This window comes from Muntiacus reevesi, chromosome 5 (assembly GCF_963930625.1).
Source record: "Muntiacus reevesi chromosome 5, mMunRee1.1, whole genome shotgun sequence".
Lineage (NCBI taxonomy): Eukaryota > Metazoa > Chordata > Mammalia > Artiodactyla > Cervidae > Muntiacus > Muntiacus reevesi.
Genome location: NC_089253.1, coordinates 101,239,680 through 101,265,343, shown reverse-complemented (window position 1 = coordinate 101,265,343; position 25,664 = coordinate 101,239,680). Strand labels below are relative to the sequence as shown.

Below are 25,664 nucleotides of genomic sequence, written 5' to 3'. Positions count from 1 at the left end.
GATCATCTGGGTCGTGAAGATCTCTTTTGTGTGTGTGTGTGTGTATATATATATATATATATTTATATATAACTTAATCACTTTGCTGTACACCTGAAACCAACACTTTTTAAATCAACTATTCTTCAATTTAAAAATTAAATAAAACAAATACATAATTAGAGACCTAGACTCATTACTGAAAGATTAAGCTGCATAACTCATGCAGAGGATGAGAAGGTTAGATAGCATCACCAATTCAAAGGACATGAATCTGGGCAAACTCTGAGAGATAGTGAAGGACATGGGAGCCTGGCATGCTTAGTCATGGGGTCACGAAGAGTTGGATATGACTTAGCAACTGAACAACAATCAATCTTATGCACAAAAATTTTTATAGGTTCACTAGTACTAGCAAACAGGTGGTCCAAAGATTTGAATAACAACATCTAACTTCATTTTTCCCATTAACTTTACCAAGAAGCTTGGGTTAGTGTTAAAAGTAGATTCTAGAATATTGAGAGAAAAAAATATATGCAGGAAAGAGGACATTAACTAAATTATAATTTAGTACCAACTCGATAAGCAACATCTTTGCATAGAAAGACTAGGACAAAGTCTTTAACATTAGTCCAAACCTGACCACTAACAGCAGGGCAAAATATGAGACTGAGATTTTAAATGAAAGAATACAGCCCATGAGAGAAGATCTCTGTGGAAATAAAATAATAAATGATTAAGGTCTGATGGCTATTAGCTGCTGAGACAAAAAGTTACTATAAAACAACCTAAGAAACCATATCATCTGCCGGTATATGTATAGTCTCCCTTCAGAGGCTGACTTCTCACTAAACAAAGATATAATTTATCCCAAGTGTCTTATCAAGATAAATTTACTAAAGAGAAACTATTGAAGGAAATACCTAATAACCACTCTAACAAACATCTGCACTTATACAATGCTCTTAGAAATGGGGCTCAAAAATGACAAAGTACATCTTGAAGCACAGAATAAACACTCAATATTGTTTATCAAAAACTAGCATTACATTTCTCTTAAACCTTCAAAACTGAAAAACCGCAAGTTTGTATTTTCTCTAAAAATAGTGCTTGTTATTTGCATCCCCTCTGGTGGAAGTTTGATTTTTAAGGTCCTGTAATTTTGCCTGGCTTCTCTGGTGGCTCAATGGTAAAGAATCTGCCTGCCAATGCAGGAAACACGGGTTCGATCCCTGGGTCAGGAAGATTCCCCTAGAGGAGGAAATGGCAACCCACTCCAGTATTCTTGCCTGGGAAATCCCAGGGACAGAAGAGCCTAGTAAGCTACACAGTCCACGGGGTCGCAAACTGAGTGTCTGCGCGTGCACACATACCAGTTTTCCTACTGCTGATGATGAGGGCAGAATACAGGCGCACCGAAAACACAGGGGAAGGGTGAAATTCAGAACTCCTTCACTGGCACGTGAATGAATTCTATGCCGGACTCTTAAAATGTGCTACTTTCCTGGAAATGTGGCATACAAAGGAAAAAAAAAAAAAAACGACTGGGTGTGCATGGCTCTTATATTTGTGACTTAAGAGACAGTCTTCAAAGAGCCAAATCACTTACTTTCAGTCATTTACCAGGTAGACTGTATTCTCACCAAAAATCCCAACAATTGGTGGGTGGCGTGTGTATTATACATACACATCCATGTGTATGTGTTTAGGAAAATGTTTGCACAGTTTAAATTAAGGACACCGTGTACCACATACACACAAAAAAACTGATGGTAGAAAATTTTAATAAACTCAATTTGTAAAACCTAACATGTTAAAAAAAAAAAAAAAAAACACCTACCTCTGTGCTGACATGATTAGCTGCACCATTCAAGTGGTGTGAGGTATCTGAAGCATGCTGCCTCTAAACTCTTATCATGCTATTTGGGATGTGCTATCTTGTGAAACAGTTCATGTGAAACTGCTAAAACCTACAGTAACAGGACAATATACATATCAGAACTTTAAATGAGGAAAACAGTATGGCAAAGACATTCATTCATATTTCTTTTGGAACCAAATCTCAACCCCAAAATTCCTTGTCAATCATCCAGAAGTAGCCCAACTTTTTACCAAGAAGTTTTGGTGTTTTTTTTTTTTTTTTTTTAACTATAGCAACTTCATTAACAAGATTACCAAAATTTTCCACACACTTCCAGCAGTCTGTATGTGTCACCTGGGCAACATTCTAAAAGGGCTTTTACTTTATAGAATTGGTAGGTCAAAGAGAAGTGAAGCTTCTTCAAATTGACTGTGCATCATTTTAATTAGAAGCAGTGAGTATGAAATCTTCAACAGACAGAAAATCTTGAGAATCAGTTTCATTAACAGACACAACATGCTGTCATTTGTCTTCATTTCCAGCCATCTAATTCCCCCATGGAACAAAGCAAGCTCCATCCAGGACTTCAAAACATCTCCAGTCATGCAGGTTGTCAAAGACATAAATGCTGAAATCAAAGGAACTACTTGAGTGAAGACCTAGCAAGCCTTCACAACTGGCTGTGGTATGAATACCCTGCTTTGCTGCCTAAATTCTGAAAACTAGTCAGCTCAGCTGTGGATCTGTATCAACTGCCTTTCTGCCTAAGCCAAACCTGCCTCCAAATTAAGACCCAGTCATTTAGAAAGCACATTTTAGAAGGTGCTTTAAAAAGACTTTCAAAACTGCTTCCTGTTATGCTACAGCCAATCTGATGCTGTCTATTTGGCAAAACAAAAAAATAACACTGTCTCCTTACAAAGAAAATCTTTTCTCTTTCTTTCCAACAGTTTTAGGATTGGTATACTCAACTTTGCTTCTCTTACACTAATAACTTTTCCCTCAGCTTTTACTCTAAGGATACTTAAGTGCTCTCTGGGTCATAGTCAAGTCGGGAGCAAAGCATACAGAGCTTACTGAACGTTAAGAAGCAAGTACCAAATGACTGCAGAGACAAAAGTGAAAGACAAGCTGAAAAACAGAAAGGAAAACTGGCATTCAAGGCTCTTCACCATTTGGTTACTGACTCTTTCTTGCCTAGCTCTTTCCCTCTATACCTTTGATCACCCTGGCCCAGAAAGACCTTCCTCTATTTACAGTGTATCCTATTTCCACATGTCCAAATCCTACCCATTCTTCAAAGCATGGTTTAAATGTCACCTCTTCCCATATCCTTACAACTAAAGGTAATCTCTCCCTCCTCTAACTTATACCTCCTTATCTTTATCTCTTTACTACATATTACTTTCTGCTTTACATTATCTTCATTTCCATATTTAATCTCCCACACAAGTATAAAGCCTCAGGGTCAAGGTTCATGCCTTATTCATCTCTGTTCAAACTGCTTAACACGTCTTACACATATTAAGCTCTCAGAGTTCCAGGGGTCAGGAAGGGAGATAAATCCACCACATATAACTCCAGATTAGGAGTCCACAGACCCCACTTTGTAGTGACTAGCTATATGACCTTGAACTTCAATTTTTTAGTGTATTCATCCACAAAGTCAAAAAGGTGGACTAAGCCAGTTTTTAACCATAGACAGTTATCCATTATCAGGCTGTAAAATCAATTTTGGCATCGAAACCCAGCATTATCTTTTTAATACAATGAAATAAAATAGAAAATATCAAAGTATCTTATAGGCAGTGAAGTGGTACACTATGAATGTTTAACTGGCTATCCAAAGGAGAGAGAAAAGCTCTGAACTGTAACATCTGTTGATGTCTCTGGTGTAAATACTCCCACCAAAGCCAATTTCAAGCTACACATGCACCTGGGTGGAAAGAGAGGCATAACTACTCTTACAAGTCAACTGATAAGCCAGCTCCAGCAAAGGCCTGAAACGACAAGTATTATTTCACCAAAATTTTCTTTCAACTTCGTGTGTGTGTGTGTGTGTGTGTGTGTGTGTGTGTGTGCGTGTGTGCATGTTGAATCGGTATAAAATATATTTCTTACTGTGAGTCACAGTCAAAACCGTACATAAATGTTCAGCTAAACTATCTCCTAGTCCTCTTCCATAAGTACTACATAATGCAACAAACTGCACTCTGAGTTACACATATAACCTCTTCAACACCAAAATTTATGTCTCTTCAAAAATGAGTAAGAAAGATGCCTACTGGTATCACCATAAGGCAAATTATAGGAAGTGAAAATCTGGCTTAGGAAGTATTAGAAAAAGACCAAGGTTCTCAGCCTTTGTTCAGTTACAACCTAAAGCTACAACATCCTCCAACTAGTTGCAACGCTTCATTTAGCAAAGGATTAGGGGAGACAGGAGGAAAGGAAAAGGACATCTATAGTATGAAAAAAGGTCCATGTAATTGTGAATATGTGCCCTTCACCCACCCAACTAAGAATCTTGTTGTTTTTGTTCAGTCGCTCAGCCCTGTCCAACTCTTTGCAACCCATGGACTGTAGCCTGCCAGGCCCCTCAGTCCATGGGGTTTCCCAGGCAAAAAATATTGTAATGGGTAACCATTTCCTTCTCCAGGGGATCTTCTCGACCCAGGGATTTAACCCGCATTTCCTGCACTGCAGGCGGATTCTTTACTACTGAGCCACCAGGGAAGCCCTTGCTTAGAACCTGGGTACAAAGAAAACCAGAGCTATAAAAAGGAGAATTTCCATCCCTGATGTTTCCCTGTTAAATTTTCCAGCACAAACCTGCATCCCTCAATAGACTTCCATTACTGAGAATCCCCTACTACTAAAATTAAGGTTTTGCCAGGGACTAGAGACATGTAGTACTTATTGAATTTAGAATAGGCAAGGGGAAAAATAGCACAGCAAACAGTTGTTAGACTTGATATTCTGGGAAAATCAGGCTTTTATTGAAAAACATACTTTCTTATTTTCTTCTTACTTAAGCTTACTAAACTGGGTGAGAAGGCAAGTTTATTGAATATATTTTTGGCTGTACTATGTCTATCACAACAACACAGTCTGTAACCAGATTTTTCCTGAGTGTTTATAAAGAATTGTGTTTCCTATTTTTAAGGTTATTTAGAAAACTAGGAGGCTCAGAATTTCAAGTAGGCTAATAATGGTAACTCAAACCTAACTCCAAATCAACTGAATATATGTACAGAAGTTTCCCAGGAAAATCCCAAAAATTACACCAAAAAATACAAAAGATGAAAAAAAGAAGTCAGCATGAACACAAACCGGCAATACTCCATTGTAGTATCCTATCTGTTCCATGAGTACAATATGGAAAGTAAGTGAAGTATGAAAAAGAGAATGTTGAGAGACAAGTTCTGCTTAATTCCATTAACTATTCCTTATTAGGGTCTGCTGGGAGGTACTTCTACCCAATTTCAAATATTGACCATCAAGTAAAAATTATTCAGTTCAGTTGCTCAGTCATGTCCAATTTTTTGAAAAGCCAAGAGTCAAGTCAAGCAATGTCTTTCTTCATGGTCACAATATTAAACCTTGCCTTAAAAACTGAGTGTTTTACCATACTCGGGCTCTAGTCAGTATTTTCTTTGCCTCCACTATCTGTGGTGTCAAATGCTCATAAGACCATCTCTGTAAGAGGCTGTACCAGAGGCTGGAATAGCCTGGGGCTGCTGGTCATGCTCAGATCCACTGGCTGACCTATGTATAGAAAGTAAGCGATATGCCTGGGCTTAGGCTCAGCAGTGAAGATCCACCTGCAATGCAGGAGACATGGGTTCAATCCCTGGGTCAGGGAGATTCCCTGAAGGAGGAAATGGCAACCCACTCCAGTATTCTTGCCTGGGAAATCCCATGGACAGAGGAGTCTGGAGGGCTATAGTCCATAGGGTGGCAAAGAGCAGGACACATCTGAGCAACTGAAAATACACAAACACACATACAAGAGCTATACACATGTAACAACTCATTAAAACTTGTGAGACATAGCAAAAAGAAAACTCTGTGCCTGGCAATCCCACAGCCTACGGTATCTCCATCCTCCAAACATCCTCTATTCAGCCACTAAGACCCCACACCACTTCAAGACAACAGCACGCTAGAATTCAGACCAATTTCTACATCCTCAAAACAAGAAAATTTTGCTACTTAGCTACTACTCTCTTCAAAGCTAATCTCTCAAAGCCTTGTTAGCTCCCACTCATAACATTTTAACTTGGCACAAGAGAATTCCTTCTTTTGATTACTCCAAAAGAACGGGTAAAAGGACTTTGAGCTTCAATGCTGTACCATCTGAGTTCAAATAAATATACACTAACTGAATGTGCTCAACTTTGGTTTAAGGCAAAGAAAATTCTAAGTTTTTAGAAATCACAAATTTAGAACTGCTGAGCTGATAAAACATAAAAACTGTTTCACATACTGAATAAAATTCTGTTACTCAAGTTTTAAAACACCATAATAACCACTAAGGTGAAAAGAAAATTATCTGAATTATGAAACAATTAGCAAGGGCACTAAAGTCACAGAACACTGCAACTATAATATATAAAAATTACCATCAAATAACTCAGGCCAAAAAAACAAAAAAGTCACACATTTACACCTTTTATGCCTGTTTGTATATTCACTATATCCCAATAGTTTGTTTTCAGCTTCCTACTTTGTTTCCAGCTTCCTAGAATATAATGTAGGCTATAATATAGAATATAATTCTATATTCCTAGAATATAATGTAATACATTCACATATAAAGACTGCCCAGATACATCACTTCTCCCCAGACGACCTGTCAATACAAATTATCAGGGCACATTTTGACCTCATTTAAGACTCCAGTCTCAGTCTCAACTAACTCCCCAACCAAACAAGCATTTAATACAATTTGAAGATAATGTATACCTTAAATTCACCTGGTCTTTCTCCTTTGTAGTTTCATTGTCAGTTTCACATGGGACTCGGTTGAGATAATGAATCACAGGCCAGTTTTCCAATACTGGCAACTTGTGGACCAGTATTTTCCATGGGCAAAAACCCACTCCCAATTTTACCACAAGCAAACTTCATGTTAGTATATTCTGCCATCATTCTACAAATGAGCAGATATTCTACAGAAGTGCAGCAGAAGCCACATATAAACACTATTATAAGAAAAGTCAGGTTTTCGTGATACCGTGTTTTCAGAATTATAAAAAGCAACTACCTATCTCCTCAGTACATGCAAGAAAATTTAAATGTATTTTTAAAAATCCCTAAACCTTCCAGCACCAGAACTGCAGACCTTGAAATCAAATTTCCAATCAGCGTTGAAATCTATCAGGCAAGTGAAAGCTGTCCTTACCATCAGCAAAATGAGGTTGGCATTTCCCATCACTTACATGAAACTCTCAATTCTACTTCTACATGTGAGCACGTAAATTTCGGTACGTTTTCTAAACTGATCCTATCTAAGAAGTACAGGGAGAATACACAAGCACCTGGACACACTGCCCTGGGATCAGAAACAACCCTATCGGTCCAGTTCCCTAGCACCCGAACACCTCCCCGCTAGGCAGGGGCCCCTTTCCACATGCTGACGCACTGCCCAGCCCTGCACCGCTGGCGACCAGTGCAAAGTACTAGTCCAGTCTCAGAAACTTTGACTCAGTTATCAGGACACTGAGCACCCACGACCTGGCCGTGGGATGTTTGGCATGGCCAGGCGGTCAACTTTGAAGCGGGGCATTCTTTGCAGGTAGAGATCTGCCCAGCACGCAGCCCATCCCAGCCAGCAAAACCACAAGCATCAACAGCAGGAGCGGAGCAAAGTGCCTGGCGGAGACAGGGGGAGCGCGAGGGCGAGACGCGGTCACGAACAGATGCCTGAACGTGGGTAAGAAAATACCCTCACCACACGCTCACCCCCGGACGTGGGGCTGCTGGGACGGCGACCCCGGCAGCAGCCGGCGGCAGTGTCAGGAGGGCACATCTGGAGGCGAGCGCCCAAGTCACCACCCCGCCCCCAGGTGAGGGGCGCCGGCCCGCCCCGGCCCCTAGGAGCGGCCGCCAGGGAGAACCACCGATGTCCGCGGAGCCACCGACAGTCCCGAGCCTTCCTCCCGCGGTCCTCTCGCATCCCGTCCCGTCTCGGCCCCCACAGCTACGCTCCCCCGGCGCAGCCCCGGCGCCAACATCCCCAGCCCAGCCCGCGGCTCCGGGCCGCTGGTGCGCCCGCCGGCCCCCAGCAGGCCGCCCTCGCCTCACCTCCTCTCGTCTTCGCGGGAAGGGCCGGAACAACTCTGCCAGGCGCCCGCGTCGCACCCGCCGCCCAGCGTTCTGCGACCCGGCCCGTCCCGTTCACTCCGCCGCCGCCGAAGCCCTGGGAGGGCGGAGGGAACAGGGCGGAGGGAGCGGAGAGAGGAGGGGAGGAGGGCCGCCCGGCAGGAAGAGGCTAGGGAGGGGGCGGGCCGGGGAGGAGGAGGTGGTGGCGGGTCGGGAGCGCGCACGTCCGGGCCCCTCGGCGCGGCGTGCGCGCCCCTGAGGGCGGAGGCGCCTTCTCTGCCCTGGGCGGCGGGCGCGCACGCGCGTACACGTCCCCGCCTGGCTGTGTTTGGGTTAGCGTCTGAGCGAAGACCTGGCCCACCTAGACTGTAAAGAGTAGGGACCCGGGAAGGGGCTAGAGACGCTCGCGGTGCTTCAGAACTTCCCAGAGCTTCGCCATGCCGGGAACCCCACCGCGCGGGTTAGCTAGGGCGTCCCCGATCTCCGAGCGAGTAGGGCTGAAGCCTTGCCCAGCGATTACTGATCTCTTAGATAATTCTTACTTTGGGGCGATTGTGTTCTTACTCATAAACCTGGTTTACGTATATTGTCATTCTTAATGCCCAGTACTCCTCAGGGAAGTCACCTTAAAGAATTCTAACTTCCCTCATCAGTTACTCTTTTCTGTGCCTCTTTTAAGGTGTCTTGTGGGCTTTATAAAAGGTTCCTTCTGTGGGACTCAGGAGAGATTGAAGAGGAAAATAACCAGTGAGAATTAAACAGGAAGCACTATTATGTATTTATGAAGACAACTTACCCTCACTTGCACCCTTTTATCCTGTGGGGTAATAAATTTGGGGGTACAAACTAGCAGAGATAAAAATAAGCCAACTCTTTCAATGACTAATACTGTACTGATCCTTAAACTGTGGATATCCTTCATCCTAGATCTTGCAGGCAAAAAAAAAAAAAAAAAAAAAATGACCAGGAATTTTTCTGAATTTCCTTAGCACTTTGTTTCTAAAGGTTTGTGGCACCGAATATATTCAACCTTATCTGGGTAAATTTGTGCAATACTTTAGCCCACTAAAGAATCTTTTGAGGCTCTGCTTCATTTTTATCTTCCACCATGCCTAGCATAGCGTCTGACTTAAGAGAAAGTACTCCATAAATGTTATTGTATAAATAAGTGAAGACATCGCAGGAGGAGTTAGATGTGTCCAGTGATTTCCACTCTAAAATGCCTTCTTTAGTTTAAAATTCTCTCTCCTAAATTCTTCTGCACTCATTTCCCCACCTGGATCCAAAAACTACACTGAGAAATCCCTAATTTAAATGTCTATAGATGCTAGGGAGCTTCCCTGATAGCTCGGTAAAGAATCCACCTGCAATGCAGGAGACCCCGGTTCCATTCCTGGGTCAGGAAGATCCCTTGGAGAAGGGAAAGGCTACCCACTCCGGTATTCTGGCCTGGAGAATTCCATATATGGTATAGTGGACTATACACTAGTACATGGGGTCGCAAAGAGTCAAACAGGACTGAGGGACTTTCACTTTCATAGATGCTGGGATAGACCAAGAGTGTTACAATTGTTTAATATTTCCCCTAGGTGCTGGGCTTCTTCCTAGGAAATCCTTTAACCTCTGTATCCCAAGAGTCTACCTAACTCTGAGCCTGACCCAGTAAATGCTGAACTTTTGGTATTTAATAAGGTTAAGGTGAGAATAACTCAGATCATCTGTATCTGTTAATAAAGAAGCCAACAAGTATGTACTGAGCCTCTACTAAATAAAATACTAGTAAAGTTACACTGGGCACAAGGATGTCAACAGATGAAAATGACATGATTTCTGCTTTCTGAAATGTACTAACTGAAAAAAAAAGTTTTCTGACAAAAGGGGAAACACTGTGACAATTATCTGCACTCACTAAGAAAGAGACCCCCCCAAAAAAGGAACTAAAAGTTTTAAATCATAAGTTCAAAATAAGTTTAGTGTTCCCATATTCAGTACCACAAGCCTTTGGCAGCATAAGAATGTCTACTATTGGCTGTTGCTAGTTAATTGTCTTATTAAACTGGAGCATAACAGCTAAGTCACTATTATAGGATCATTGATGTGTCAGCTTGCTACAAGGAAAAGTACTCTGTCCCATAGCCACATGTTACACCTCTTAATCACAAGGGGTCATTCTGTAAAACTGAGCTGTTCCTCACAATAGAACTTGGATAAGAGATATCACGAGAACCTAGATAAGAGGCGAGTCACAAGAGAACACAGATAAGAGACAGTGAAGGTGATTTGATACAAACGCATCCTCACTACCAGGAAAACAATTCTAAGTATATGCCAGAGAACTAGTAACAAAGCGTTCTTCGCAAAATGAGTACTGCTCACTTCTCTCACCACTATGGCTTCCTTAGCATTAAACATACACAGCATTAAACATACTTCCTTAGCATTAAACATACACAGCAGCCCTGGTTCATAAGAGGACTGAGGCTCTCACTTTGAGAGAAGGTGTTATAAAATGTTCTAACATGATTCATAACATGAAAACAGTGGCCTAGATCCAGATCTAACCGCAGATGCATTTTGTTTAGCCTGCATGGTGCTGAAAAAGTTAGCCAAAGTTCAAAGCCAGAAGATTCCACATTCTTTTCAGCCTTCTTTTTAAAAAGTGGAAAATTTGGAAACAGTGGGATTACAGTTTCACACGGTGACAGAAAGCTACAGGACATGCATTGCCTCTTCTGCAAAGTCTCTGCATTCCTTATTGTACCTCACATTGCCCTGTTTCTTTCATGTGGGTCTGCAGTTCCCAATTTTAAGTATCAGAATATCAAAAGCTGGAAAGAAGTTCAGTGTTGAACAAAAATGGAAGAGTTTAAAGTATAGTAGTTAAGCAGGTGGAATTTTTTTTTAAAAAATAAAGTCATAATCTTTTTATAGCTTTATTTATTTATTCATTATCTTTTGGTTGCACTGGGTCTTCATTGCTGTACCCAGTCTTTCTCAAGTTGCAGTGAGCGAGAGCTACTCTTCGTTTCGGTGAATGGGCTTTTCATTGCAGTGTCTTCTCTTGTTATGTAGCACAGGCTCTAGGAACATGGGCTTCAGTAGTTGCAGCACACAGGCTTTAGTTGCTCCAAAGCATGTGGGGTATTTCCGAACCAGAAATCAAACCCACGTCCCCTGCATCAGCAGGCAGATTCTTATCCACTGTACCACCAGGGAAGTCTGGAGGTGGAATGTTATCTTGTTTTTATGATGAGTATTACTGGTTGATTCCCACCCACGTGTGCATTTCCAGCCCTCTGCAATTAGAAGGCAGCTAATGATTTGAATGGGAATAGGCCCAGCTCCAAGTGTAGACCCTGACTGAGGTACACAATCAATCTAATCAGGTCTTCACCTGATTCTGTCAGTGATTGATGCTAACACAGATCTAAATTGGCCCAGTATAAGGAAGGCCTGAGCTTGTGTTGGAAGAAGAAAAGTGCCCTCCCACCTTTCTCTCTCTGTCTCACTTTGCTGAGTGTGATAGATTAATGTTAATCCATAGTTACTGTAGCCAGTTTGCTGCCCTAAGTGAAGCCAGCCTGAAGCTGACACATGACACACAAGCTGGAACCCAGAATGAAACCGACAACCTTTCTCTGCATTTAGTAACTTCCCTAAGCCAATAAATTTCCTTATCTATTTAAGAAAGCTTGAATTTGGCTTTTTGTTACTTGCAGCCAAAGCTAAATTTTCCATGCATGTTACAGAAGAAAAAGCTGTAGTTGCATTATTTGACACTTCTAAGAATACCCTTCCAATAGGAAGAGTAGGTAACAACCTACTTGGTAAAATTCAACAAGGTCTTGAAAGGAACTTCACCACCACCATCCCCCAAATCCTTCCCTGACTAGGTAACCTTATCTCTTAGAATCATCACTACATTAAAAAACAAACAAACAAACAACCGTGACTTCAATCCTCTGCCCTGTTTAAATCAGCTTTCGCTGAGAAGAGCATCAGTAATCTTGTGTAAATGAGTTTATCATATGGGTTTGGAGCAGTTTCTTACTATTGGAAAGAGAAAAAGAGACAATGGGAACCTGAGGAAGGAAAGAATCAACAGAGAAAGATGTAATAGAAGAGATTATATATTGCTGGGACTTCCCTGGTGACCCAGTGGTGACCCTGGTGACTCGCACTGTCAATGCAGAGGGCCCGGATTCGATTCCTGGTCAAGGAACTAGATCCTACATCTTGCTGCGACTAAAAGATTCTGCAAGCCACAAGAAAAGCTTGCACATGCCACAACTAAGAAAGAAGATCCCACATGCCGCAACTAAGACCTGATGCAGCCAAATGAAAAAACAAATCTTTTTTTATAAAAAGAGACCATAGATATATTGTAGAAGACAATTTTTTATATTTCACAGTTCTATGTATGGCTGAAATTCAGATTGCATGTGCATGTGTGCTAAGCAGCTTCAGTAGTGTCCAATTTTTTGTTACCCTATGGACAGTAGCCCACCAGTCCTCTCTGTCCATGGGATTTTCCAGGTAAGAACACTGGTGTGGGTTGCCATGCCTTTCTCCAGGGGATCTTCCTGATCCAGGGATCGAACTCCAATCTCTTACATCTCCTGCATCAGCAGGTGTGTTCTTTATCACTAGCACCACCTGGGAAGCCCAAAATTCCGAATAATTCATGAGCACTATCATGTAGGCTTCACCAGACTAATTCATGCAAGTCATAGTAAGCCTACATGATGGTGATCATGTAAGCCTCACAATTTTGCCACTCTGAACTAAGTTGCTTCAATCATGTCCAACTCTGGAAGACCGTACGGCCCATAAACTGCAAGGCCCCTCTGTCCATGGGTTTCTACAGGCAAGAATACTGGAGTGGGTTGCCATACCCTCTCTCCAGGGGATCTTTCTGACTCAAGGATGATACCTGTGTCTCTTGCATCTCCTGCATTGGTGGGCGGGTTCTTTCCCATTAGTGCCATGTGGGAAGCCCAAGCCTGCATGATAAACCAAACCTATTAAATCACCCTTTTAAGACTAAATAAGTGCAAAATCAAACAATATGTATATAGGAATCAGAAAATTTCCTCAGCAGTAGAAAAAGCAAGCAGAATCATAGATATTTCTCTGAAGAAGAATGCCGATGTACTACTTTTGTGATTCAATAAGAAATAAAAGGACACTTACCAAACTTTTCCCAGACCTTGTGGCAGGTGTCTGAAATTCATCTTCCCCTCAGAGTCCTTTTCTCTGGTCTGGGGCAGCCTTCCTCTTTCATGTATAACAAAATCACATTGGGAGTTTATTTTTAAAACACAGACTTCTATACTCAGCCCCGAAGAGATTCAGTAACTCTGGGACAAACCTCGGAATTTGTTTTATTTTGACATTTTATTACAAAAATGTTTAAACACATAAAAAGTAGACAGAATAGTATTATGTCATCATATCCAAGCATTCAACTTGAACAATTATCACCATATGGCCAATCTTCTCTTCTCTATCCCTCACATGGATTTTACCTATTAAAAAATACAATAAATATATGTATATACTTCATTATACAGTTCTAAAAGGTAAAGAATTTTTTTTTCCAATCAATAAAATCCAGAATGTGGGAGAATTTACGGGACAAACCACCAAATTCCTTAACAAATGTATTGCTTAAATAAAATTAGGAAGGAGAATATGTTTAAATTGCTTGAATCTTGATTTTCTTTGCTTGTTTTTAAAAACTTCATGCATGCATGCTAAGTCACTTCAGTCATGTCTGACCCTGCAATGCTATGGACTGTAGCCCACCAGGTTCCTCTGTCCATGGGATTCTTCATGCAAAAATACTGGACTGGGTTGCTAAGCCCTCCTCCAGGGGATCTTCCTGACCCAGGGATTGAACTCGTGACTCATATGTCTCCTCCAATGGCAGGTGGGTTCTTTACCACTAGCACCACCTGGGAAGCTGCTTTAAGAGCTTCATGTGGTATAACTGCCATACAAGGAACTCTACATATGTACAATGCACAATTTGACAAGTTCTGACATATGTATACACCTGTGAAACCATCACAGCAGTAAAGATAGCAAATATATTTATCGCCCAAAAAAGTTTCCTTGTGCCTCTTTGTAAGTTCTCTCTCCTACTCCCCGGTCCTCAGGCATTGCTGTCATTCTAGACTAGTCTGCATTTTCTAGAGTTTTCTATAAATAGGAACCACACAATATGTATTCTATTTGATGTTGCTTCTTTCTCTCAATAGAATTATTTGAGATTCATCCTCCCTATCCACATATAAGTTCAGTCACTCAGTCATGTAGATATCAGTAGCTGCTTTTTAGCCTTCCAGTCTCATGGCATGCTTCCAGCTCCAGTACCCATGTGAGCCTGAGACTTCAGCTCGCTCTGATACTTCATTTTTCTTTTTTTTTTTTTTTAATACTTCGGTTTTCTTTTCTCTTTTTAAAAAAAATTTTATTGTAGCTGATTTACAATATCTTGTTAGTTTCAGGCATACAGCAAAGTGAATCTGTTACACATAGACATATATCCACTCTTTTTTAGATTCTTTTCTCATACAGGCCATCACAGAGCATTGAGTAGAGTTTAATAATCCATTTTTCTGTTTCCCTTTTTCTAGAATCTGACAATTTCCCCTTTCTTGCTTTCAAAACATACTGAAATTGGCAACATATTTTTTTTCAAATTTTTACATTATTATATCGCATTTTTATATTTTTGGAAAGCTGCATGTGTGTTAAGTCACTTCAACTGTGTCTGACTCTGTGCAACCCTATGAACTGTAGCCGGCCAGCCTCCTTTGTTCATGGGATTCTCCATGCAAGAGTAATGGAGTGGGTTGCCATGCCCTCCTCCAGGGAATCTTCCCCACCCAGGGATCAAATCCCCATCTCTTATGTTTCCTGCATTGGCAGGCATGTTCTTTACCACTAGTACCACCTGAGAAGCCCTTTTGGAAAGGTAAGGAGTCGGAAAAGAGTCAAGATGGGACTTAGTGACTAAAACAAAACAGAGTGTCTTCCTTTATCAGTTGACTTTTGATCTCACCATTTTAACATGAATTTGATTAAATTTTTAAAAAAGTTTTTGAAAACTGTTGAAAAAAACTCCCTTTCAGCTTCCCAGGTAGTGCTAGTGATAAAGAACCTGCCTGCCAACGCAGGAGACCAAAGAGGCGTGGGTTCGATCCCCAGGTTGGGAAGATCCCCAAGAGGAGGACATGGCAACCCACTCCAGTATTCTTGCCTAGAGAATCCCATGGACAGAGGAGCCTGGTGGGTTACAGTCCCTAGGGTTGCAAAGAGTTCGACACGACTGAAGCAACATAACACATATTGGAAAGGAACTCTTATTTTTTAACAATGTAAAGAAACTATACAGAGCTTCCCTGGTGGTCTAGTGGTTAGGAATCCATCTTGCAATGCAGGGGACACAGGTTTGATCCCTGGTCTGGGAAGATGGCACGTGCTACAGAGCAACTAAGCCTGAGCACCACAACTACTGAAGCCGGCACACCTAGAGCCCAGGCCCCGCGCAACAAGAGAAGCCCCGCTGGCTGCAACTAGAGAAAGCCCGCACACAACAACGAAGATCCAGCACAGCCTAAATAAATACATCTTTTTTTAAAAAAAGAAGCTATACAAAGAGGGATGTGTTGATGTGGTGTCAGCCATTTTAGCAGAGTTCTTGCTCCTCAATGAATTCCCAGCACCAGGCAGGCAAACAACTTTGGCGGTGACCCCACGTTCCTTTGAAGTACTTGCCACAGGCCTAGAATTTAGATTTTGAACATATAAGATATATTCCTTAAATACATATGTTTTACAGGAAAGCAACTTCAAAAATTACAAATACTTTCATGGTAAAGGGAGGAAAATTACCACTTTCCTCTTCTGGTCGAGAGAAATCCGCCCTCTCCACGGCCTCCCAACCCTCCCCCAAGACATTCACTTACTCCCTTTTCCCTCTGCCCCATTAAAAATAAGCTGCAAGTTTGAAGCAAAAAAGATTTATGTCAAACTTCTGTAAGAGTCTATCTAACATTAAAGTAATTGAGAATTATCAAATAACACTTATGCTTTAGAATATACTAAAAGATTCCTAACAGTTTCTCTGAAATTTCCCCAATTTCAGGAAGATTCTCACTTCCCTTTAACTCTCTGATTTGACGACAATAAGAACTTCTTGTGGAAAATCATTTGTCTATGATATTTATACCTGTATATATTATACTGTATACTGATAATTTTAAATTTCATACCAAAATCCAGGTTTGAGGATTATTTTTCTTAAAAAATATATCCTGTGATCATATTCACAATATCTTATAAGATAACTGGTGATGACTGGATGTTCATTATGTCATTTTCTATGTCTTTCAATATACTGAAAATTGCATAATAATTTTTAATTTAATTCCACTGTCACTTTGTGCCTTATTTTGGATACATACCTTTCAAGCTCTTTTATAGAATTAATATCTCTCTTCTGTACCCCAACAACACCTGGTACACACTTCCTTACAGCAGCTATAACACTTTCTTACCTTTGAATTTTTTCATGACTATCTCCACTAGATTCTAGTCATGTATGGATGTGACAGTTGGACTATAAAGAAAGTTGAGCACCAAAGAATTTATGCTTTTGAACTGTGGTGTTGGAAAAGACTCTTGAGAGTCCTTTGGACAGCAAGGAGATCCAACCAGTCAACCCTAAAGGAAATCAGTCCTGAATATTCATTGGAAGGACTGATGCTGAAGCTGAAAGTCCAATACTTTGGCCACCTGATTCGAAGAGCTGACTCATTAGAAAAGACCCTGATGTTTGGAAAGACTGAGGGCAGGAGAAGCAGGGGATGACAGAGGATGAGTTGGTTAGATGGCATCACCGACTCAATGGACATGAGTTTGAGTAAACTCTGGCAGTTGGTGGCCTGGCATGCTGCAGTCCATGGGGTCGCAGAGAGTCAGACACGACTGAGCGACTGAACTGACTGAACTGAGATTCTATCTCTTGGAAGACAAAAATCATGTCTTTTTTCACCTAGTAACTAAACATTTAGTAAGCATTTATTCTATGAATAATTAAATAACACATTCACACATTTGTCTTAGAAATGCTTTTCTTCAGTTCATTTATACAGAATAAAACCTTGTATATTTAATCCATTATTATTTTTTTAACTTTGGCTTTACTCACTGCAGCTGAGTAAATCTAAATCTAAACATTGCTATAATGCTTAAGTCATTTTCAGGTAGTCCTCCTTCATTGATTCACATGATTTTTTTTTTTATTCACATGATTTTAGAATAGAGTTAAAATAGTTTCATAATACTCTAATTCCTTTAAAATGGGAATTCTTTATTTAAATGCATCATACTTATGATAGCTGATGCAGGAAGGCTAGATAAAAATTTCAGTAATTATTTTATCTCAATAACCATAGCTAAAATGTATGATTTAAGTACATGTGGGTTTGATATTGTTTTTACTGAAAGGACACTGATTCTCCCTGTCTTAGGAAGGTTGAATTTTTTCATTCAAATTTTACATTTATTTCTTCTGTCAGGTTTGAGTATTCTATACTCATTTATCTCAGGATTCTGCTGCAGTGACTGGTGAATAAAACTAACACAGGAATTGTACATTTTTTAATTTTATGAATCTGGATTTTCAATGCTTATTTCCTCCTAAGACCTGAACTTGCAAGTTCTGAAAGGTTTCCACTAACTGTACGTGGAAAATCTGTGTACTCGTTACCCTGAGCTAGTATGACTTGTGAAATATAGTCAAAACATAACTATTCTCTTTGATTTTTACCCTCTGCCACTAAGAAGAAAATTCCAGCATGTCTCATGACCTTTCTGGTCACTTATCTTATGATCACTTTAAAATCACAAAAGTCAGCCTCAATTTGACATTTAGAAGGGAAAGCCTTAGAGAAAAGAAATGTGGTCAGCTGCTTCATCTTTCCTGCTTACCTTCTCCCTATTAAGTATTTGCTCTTCTTGACTGTCTGGGTTGGAGTACAAGGAGCAAATAGGAAACAGGGAACAGAAAGGTCTTACTGTAGTGAGATGATTTTGTATTCTCTAGGACTAGCAGCTGTTTAAAACTGATCCTCTGTCTTCAGGGATTTGCATGCTTGGTCAAACAAGCTACAACTCTTTCAGCAACTCCTGATACTGGGCGTATACTCTATTCTTGCTGCCACTTATCCCTCATCCTCAGATTTCTTGGACATCTACGTCATTTGGTTCTTTCCGTTAGAGCCCAATTGACATTTTAGTCAGCTTTCTTGAACAGGGAGTCAAAAAGATCTCTGGACTGATTCTTTCTCCCCCGTGTAGCCCACATCTGCTCTGTGGAAAGCTTTTTGCATCCTTCATCCTTCAAACTCTGAGAGAGTTTACTGATCCCACTGTGTTTGAAGCGTGTTAGTCATTCAGTTGTGTCCGAATCTTTGTGACCTCATGCACTGTAGCCAGCCAGGCTCCTCTGTTCATGGGATTCTCCAGGCAAGAATACTGGAGTGGGTTGCCATTTCCTTCTCCAGGGGATCTTCCTGACCCAGGGATCGAACCTGGGTGTCCTGCATAGCAGGCAGATTCTTTACTGCCAGAGCTACCAGAGAAGCCAGATCCCAGTAATATTGGGTATATCCTCTCCAATGACAAAGAGCCTGCCAGGCCATCTCTTTCTGGCCATCTAGATTTTCCGAGGAAGGAGTCAGACCTAAGTCCTTTATACTCCATTCTTCCCACCACTGTTCTCTGAAAAATCCTGTAGAGTCCACACTCACTAGGCTGAAGGTGAAAGGGAGAGCATCCTTTCCTCCTTCACTTTTGTGAGAGAGCCTAGGGTACACAGCATGGCTTTTTCTAAAGAAGGCCTCTTAACAAATTCAGTCTTACTATCCATCTGTTTGACCCTGTGGTTTTTAAGAACTGTCTAATCAGTGGAAATTTGTTTGAAATTTCTGCTTGGTGGTCTGGTACTTCACCCTGAAGAATCACACCTGCTGCACTGGAGTGCTTCACTCACAATTTCCTATTTAACTTCCTGTTACATTTGTTATAGTTTCAGGATTCAAATAGCCAGGTTTTTCACAGAATTATTTAACCAAGAGAAAACTAGCATATTTTCCAAATAATTATGCTTTAAAAAAATTAAAATCCTTTATTAGAACAACAAGAATACCAGTTGACAATAATCACAAAATAGTCACTCAGTTCAGAGTAAATTTTGGTATTTTTCTAATCAGTAACTTTTATCAATAGTTTCTCTGAATTACTACATCCTCTTCCCTACTCCACCATGAATACTTTCAGAACTAAGAAACCTTCCTCTAACAAACCCTGCATTCTTCATCTCTGAGTAAAAAAAAATCTTTCAGAATACACATTTGGCTGTCCTCTTTAAAATCAAACACCTCTTTAAGAATCAAAATTCCTTTTAGATATATGTGTTGCTATTTCTACATATTTCAACTTTCTCTTATCCAAAGAGTTTCCTTTTCTTCTAAATGGGTAAACAGAAAGAAGAAAACATGTAGGCATGTAATAGACTTGTATTCTCTGGCATGATTCCCTTATTACTTTTTTCTCTAACCAGAATAAAATATAACAACTTTTACTTATCCCTGAAACTCTGCCTTTTGAGGATAAAAAATTACTTCAAATTCCTCCCCTTCATTCTTAGTCAAAGTTTTCCATATACTGACTCATGGTTTCTTATAATATTTAATGGGTTATAGTCTATTTTCATCAATATTTAATTTAATGCTCAAAATGTGCCAGGTTTGCCCATGGAGACCCTTCAGGCTCCTGCAACATACCCCCTCATTCCTGGAACGCTTTGTTTTCTGGCTCACCTGGATGTTCTAAGCTTATCTTGTATTGTTGCTGCCCCAGGACTGGAACCAGCTACTTCTCCAAGAATCCTGGTTACTTTTGTGGGAAATGGTATTTAGAAGCCAAAATCTGGAGAATAGATATGCTCAATTGTATTGAAATGTTTTTTCTCCCGGGCCCTTTCAGTGGACAGAGCTAGGGAAAATAGATATAGAGATACAAAAACACACCTTTAGTTCTATATTTACTTTATATCTCTTTACATCTATCCATCTTTTTATCTATAATAAATATCATCTATCTGGATATAACCACAAATTCACACAAATACCTCCAACAATAACCTGACACCACAATATTGTAGTTTTCTTTTTTTTCCATCTGATAGTGGGAAACCTGGTCCCAACTTTTTAATATATTTACTTATGTAGTCAACTCCCCTATAAGTAACAGATCTTCCAGGGTCACCCCACTCCCTTTTCTGCATAGATTTCCTCCTCACCCACTGAGGTTCTGACACTCATACCTGTCTGCTCCTACAATACTCCTACAATACTCCTCATACTACTGAGGCTTTGCCTCCTCATGCATGGCCAGTCTTCCTCACTTGGATCAGGCTAGGACTATCCATTCTAGGCAGTCCTCTTATACAGGCACTCTTCTTTCCCAGATGGTCCCGAAACCCTTCTCTGAGCTCTTGTGATTCTTCTCGTCTCATACTTAATGCCAGCCTCACTCTGCCTTACCTAATGGCTTTGGGTAGGAAGAGGAAGTAAAAGAAAGAGGCTAAGTCATATATAGAGTTTGCAAAGCCACAAAACTAGTGAGATCTCTTAGAGAATGAGGATAGAGGAGAAATAAGCCTTGGGGGAACTCCAACTTTGACATTTATTGTCAAAATAATGAGGAGGAACAAATAAAGTAGACTGCAAAGAAGGAGTCAGAGATGGGGGAAAACCAGGAGAGAGAAATTTCTTGGAAGTCAATGTAGAATGTGTTCCAAAATCCCAAAAAGATATATTCCATGCAGTTCAGTTCAGGCACTCAGTCATGTCCAACTCTTTGCGACCCCATGGACTGCAGCACTCCAGGATTCCCTGTCCATCACCAACTCCCGGAGCTTGCTCAAACTCATGTCCTTTGAGTCGGTGGTGCCATCCAACAATCTCATCCTCTGTCGTCCTCTTCTCCTGCCTTCAATCTTTCCCAGAATCAGGGTCTTTTCCAATGAGTCAGTTCTTTGCATCAGATGACCAAAGTTTTGGAGTTTCAGCTTCACTATCAGTCCTTCCAATGAATATTCAGGACTGATTTCCATTATGATTTCCTTTATCCAATGTACTCCATTGAATACTACTAAAAGGTGAAGCACGATGAAGAATTTATCATTCTGTTTAGTGATATGGAGAGCAAAGTTATATTTGATGAGAGTATTACCAGTGAAATGGTGAGGGAAAAAATGTAATTGGAGTAAATTCAAGATAGAATGAGAGTTAATGATATGAGAGAGCACATATAAAAAATTCCTTTGAGTTTTTCTGTAAAGTGGAGTAGAGAAATGGGGCAGTGGCTAAAGAAGATTGTGAGATTCAGAGGGCTTCTTTTATTAACTGAGATATTAAATGTATTTGTATGTTGTTTGTCATGGTCTGGGTGTGACTTGGAAAAAAATTTCCAGACATGAGACAGAATGATAGGGAAATAAAGTTTATTAGAGTGGGAGACGCTGTTAGAACAACGGGTCAACTCAAGGGAGAACCGATGTTGAACAGGTGTCCTTAGTCCACTTTTATACCCAGGGTACAAGGAGTGGGATAGGGGGCCTTGCGGGTCATTTGCTAGCTGGATGAGGCATGTATACTGGGTGGGGGAAGAGTAGGGCAAATACCTTCTCCCTATGGGGTAGGAGGAGAGACAAGTTATACTGTTCCATTAATAGTTACAACATGGGGGAGGGAAGGACAATAAAGGTCTGGTTTTTCTGTTCCTGCATTCCAAGACCCTCCTTGGTTTTATCTGCTCTTTGGTCCTTGGGTCACCCCATTAGTGTTAATAATCCCCATGAAGTGCTGAGGGGAGGGTGATACAGGAAACAGATGGGATCATTTTAAGAGCAAAATTCTTGAATGAGCAAAAGGAGCTAGGATCCAAAGCACAGGAGGAAAGTTTGGATTCAGACAGAAACAAGAATAGCTCAGCCTTCATAACAGGAGGGAAGGTGAAATGCAAGTAGGTGGGTGGAATTAGTGGTGAGAGACTGTAAAATTCTCTTGTGACTGATGGTTTTCACTCAGAAATAAAAAGCAAGGTCATCTGCTGAGAGGGAGAAAGGAGGAAGATGCTTGAGGGGAATGGCATCACCTGGAAGAGTGGGAGAGACAAATGACTAGAGAAATATAAAGAATGGCTGGATAATGCTGAGAACCCACTTGAAACTTGAGGCCATAATTCTAAAGTGAGTCCAGTCAGCATGATGATTTCTTTTTTCTCTAACTGATTAGTGCACTGAGTAGGTAGGGAGTTGTATTACAGCAGGCTTGGAGCTCTGCAAGCTCCAAAGGAGAGAAAAGAGTGTTGAGGGTGTGACTCTCACAGTATAAACCATCTTATGAAAGAGTTTAGACAATATTAGCTATATAATGTTTAAAAAAGCATTTTACTAAAAATTTAGATCTTTATAAAATAGTTTTCCAAATGTATATATGTCATGATAGATAAAAATATTATCTTCTTAACTATAATTGACAGCCACTTTTGGAGATAATATTATTTGTAAAAAAAAAAATATATATATATATATTATTTGTGTGCGCAGAAGAAACAAATACTAAATAAATTCAGAAGTCAATATTACTGTAAACATCAATATTTTCACTATACAACCATGAGTTCTGTAATAAATAGCTATTGTTTCTTATTTCAGAACTGAATGCAGTTTAGGAAATTCTGGGCTAAAACTTTTCTCTTTGCATCTAGGAAGCTATTAAGGGTTTTGACTCATCTCACCTCTGTTCTGTCCTAGAGGCACCAGCAGTTTAAATAGCTATTACTTCAGTAATTTTATTATCTCACTCCAAACAATATAAGCCAATAAGAAAATCCATTAGTATTGACTTTGTAAGAATAGTTACGTGTGTATTACAGATGGCTCCACTTTTGACATGCAGATGTGCCTTAAGGCCTCAGTCCCTTTTAGAACTGGGTGGGTCAAGGTCTTTGCATAGTCATCCATTGTATATTCTCTTACAACTACTAGAACAACTGCCTTGTGTTGGCTCAGTGGCGGGGGACACAGAAATTAACATATTATGCTTTCTGCCCTCAAGAGGTTTCCTCAACAGTAGCCCAGATGAGACATACACACATGTAATTCTATAAAGCAGTCTGTGATGAGTGTTATATTGTTGATATAAACTGCATCTATAGTTATACGGAGTGATTGTTCATTCCAGGAATGAACAAAGAAGTTATTAAGGAAGATGTGGAGATGTGGTATTTTGAACTTGAAGATGGCAGAATTTTGAAAGACAGAGACTAGAATAAGAAAGTTTTCCCTGCAGAAAGCATGGGTGAGCAAAGACATGGAGATAAGGAGGGGGGAAATGCGTGGAAAGAAGAACATTATTTTATTTTCTTTTTTAAGATTTAGGTTATTTTGTTTCTTTTAGTTTTTGTCTTTTGGGTTTTTTTGGCCACACCACGTGGCTTACAGGATCTCAATTCCCTGACAAGGAATTGAACCCAGGCCTCAGTTGTGAAAGTGCCAAATCCTAACCACTAGACCACCAGGGAACTCCCAAGAATAACATGTTTTAGATATCATTTGGTAGCAAGAGCAAAAATCCACTGATAAAGTTTAAAGTAGAATTTGTTTAAGAAGAATTTTTCACAGATTCAAGAATGGGTACAAAGTGGATCTGGGCCAGACAAGTATGTGGAACCAGGAAGAAGAAAGTTAAGAACCAAGATTAATCTTTCCTTCATTACTAGTTTTCATTGTCTATTTCTTTTCTCTTTCTCTCCACCCTGGTGAGTCAGTCTGAAGCCTCCAAGAGGTAAACATCAGAGTATGAACATAGGATCGGCGATACCCCAATACAAAAAGTTTTAAAAAAAATAAAAAAGATGCACAGAGGGAAGAAAACCACCCTTGATCAAAGTACTAGTCCCCAGTAACTTCTCAGAGTCTCTGTGATCCATTCCCAATTTCCCAGAAGGGAAAATTTGAATGACTCAGTTTGGGCCAAATAAAAGAGCATCTCTATTTTTTTAAATGTGCAAGTTGGAATAAGATCTGGGTGTATAATATACAATGCAGAGAATATAGCCAATATTTTATAATAACTATGAACAGAGGAGAACCTTTAGAAATTGTAAATCACTATATTTTACACCTATAACTTTGGAAAAGGGAAAAGAAACCCACTCCAATATTCTTGCCTGGAGAATCCCAAGGACAGAGGGGCCTGGTGGGCTACAGTCCTTAAGCTTACAAAGAGTTGGACATGACTGAAGCAACCGAGAATGCACGCATGCACACCTATAACTTATATGATATTGTACATCAACTATAATTTAAAAAAAGAAAGATCTGGACTTGAATCGTGGATTTGATATGCAATTCCCTATGTGATTTTCTTAAGGAATAGTTTCTCTATGAGTTGCTGCCTTGTCTGTTAAAGGAAGGTTAATAATACTTTACAGGGTTATTATAAGAATTAAGCAATATAATAAATATGAAAACTCCTTGAAAATTTTAAAGTTTTATACAAAACAAAGGTGAAAGAATTAAGAGAAGAAAAAATAGTCCAGATTCTATAAATCAAGGTTTCTTTTAAATAGAGGAATGCATAGATAAGAATAGTATTAGAATTAGCATAGGAATGGAATTAGATAAGAAATTATCTAATTATCTAATTATAAATGGATTAGATAAGAAATCTAATGGATGGAAAATAACCTTTAAACTTTACACAATGTGAGCCAATCCATGCAGATAAACTCCTATTTTGAGTGATCTTCCAGACCGTAGATAAATCTACAAAAAAGGGAAGAGACTATGTTTCATTCAGGAATACTCTTCTGGAAAAAGAATTAGGCTCCTTGCATATAAGACTCTTAAGAAGAAAAGAAGATAGAAAAATGTAAAAGTGATACTTTTGAGTCAGACTTACCTCCTATGGAGAGGGAGAATTCATCTATGAGAAATGTAAGTAGATGGCCAAGTACAATATTCTTTGACTGACACCGAAAGACTATCTTGCCTAATAATATATTCTCCACTGGTCATGTTACAGTGGCTAACATTATTGCTTTGAATTTAAGACACTGAAGGTTTCTGTTAATATGTACATATTATCCTGAAATAATTCAGCAAGGAAAAGTGGTTCCTTATAAGATACCTGAATACTCATTGGAAGGACTGATGCTGAAACTGAAGCTCTAATACTTTGATGACTTAATGCAAACAGCGAACTCATTCGAAAAGACCCTGACACTGGGAAAGATTGAAGACAGAAAAGATGGTGACAGAGAATGAGATGGTTGGATGTCATCACCAATTTAATGGACATGAACTTGTGCAAAATCCGGGAGATGGTGAGGGACAGGGAAGTCTGATGTG

At 39.9% G+C, this 25,664-nt stretch overlaps 1 protein-coding gene across 3 annotated transcripts in view; it reads right to left on the bottom strand.

Moving 5' to 3' along the window:
• The window catches only part of RABGAP1L (RAB GTPase activating protein 1 like), a 657,985-nt gene extending 649,713 nt beyond the window's left edge, over window positions 1-8,272 (bottom strand). For all 3 annotated transcript variants that reach the window (XM_065936086.1, XM_065936087.1, XM_065936089.1), the window contains exon 1: window positions 8,150-8,272. The gene's annotated coding sequence lies outside the window, so the exon portion shown is untranslated. The remainder of the gene's footprint in view (window positions 1-8,149) is intronic.
• Window positions 8,273-25,664: the final 17,392 nt, after the last annotated feature.